At 45.7% G+C, this 1,241-nt stretch overlaps 1 pseudogene; it reads left to right on the top strand.

Moving 5' to 3' along the window:
* The first annotated feature begins 595 nt into the window (after positions 1-595).
* Positions 596-801, top strand: LOC142276286 (U2 spliceosomal RNA; annotated as a pseudogene).
* Positions 802-1,241: the final 440 nt, after the last annotated feature.

Raw genomic sequence — 1,241 nt, forward strand, 5'->3', positions numbered from 1 at the left:
GGCTGCGCTCACTTCCTAATGAAAGGGAGTGAGACGCAGCTGGGAAGGGAAGGGAAAAGATTAGAGTTTGGGGATGATGAAAGGGCTTTCTACGGGCAAGGATGGCAAAGGGTGGCAGTGACGGAAAGTCAGGCAGATGGTCCTGTCCTGTCCTGTCCGTCCGTCTTTTTGTATCATGAATTGGAAAGACTGCAAGGGGGAGGGGAGGTGCTTGTGCCCAAAAGGAGGAGTTATTCAGATTCATTGCAGTGGGCGGCGGCTGCAAAAAGCACCATTCTCCTTGTTTTTGCTCTGCAAAACAGCCTTTTCAAGGGTTTGGCTTGGGTGACAAAATGTCTTCTGTAGGCGTGGGTTTGTCTCCCTCTCCCTAAGATGTGTCCGGTATAGGCCAGGGTGCCACTCAAGGCCGTAACCAATTCGGGTTATAGCTTCTCGGCCTTTTGGCTAAGATCAAGTGTAGTTTCGGAGGACGCTACCTTGGTCGGTACTGGAAGGTGCCTGGGATTGCACGTCTGCCGGCCTTGAGGGAGTGTGTGCGCCTTCTGGTGACACATAGCCCTCTTGTGCCTGGACGGTTCCCAGGCAACGGGAGGCGATCACCTTTGTTATTTTGAAGTCCTACTGATAAACAGAAAAAAAAAAAATTAAATCTGTTCTTATCAGTTTAATATCTGATACGTCCCCTCTCTAGGGACCATATATTAAATGGATTTTTAGAACAAGGAGATGGAAAAAATCTTGCTCTGTCCACTCCACGCATTGACCTGGTATTGCAGTACCTCCAGGACCGGTGCACCCCTTCTTAACCGAGTTTCCAAAAGCAGAACTCAATTCACCTGATTCAAATGAGCCTCATTAGTGAATTGAAAGAAAGCAAAAACTTTATATGCACCTCAATTTGGCCAATTCACTTTTCACACTTTCACCCTTTTTTTTTATCTTTCACACCTTTTACTTGCTTTATTGATGCAAAAGCTGTGCCAAATAGCAAACTCATCTCCACTCAACTTGACCAACTCTGCTATGTCCCGTGCAGTATCTTATTCTCAGTCTTATCTAGATCATTTGCAATTGAATAGAATAGATCCCTTTTGGACACATTGGATTCAGCTGCTGCAGTGACTGCAGGTGTTAGAAGATGCAGACTTGGCATCAGGTGCTGTCTATCAGATTCCACTCCAATTAAAGCTTCCATTGTTTTTCGGTGTTTTCTTTGAGCAATGATGATGTCTTTAGTGATC

The sequence above is a fragment of the Anomaloglossus baeobatrachus genome, unplaced genomic scaffold (genome assembly GCF_048569485.1).
Source record: "Anomaloglossus baeobatrachus isolate aAnoBae1 unplaced genomic scaffold, aAnoBae1.hap1 Scaffold_396, whole genome shotgun sequence".
NCBI classification, from domain to species: domain Eukaryota; kingdom Metazoa; phylum Chordata; class Amphibia; order Anura; family Aromobatidae; genus Anomaloglossus; species Anomaloglossus baeobatrachus.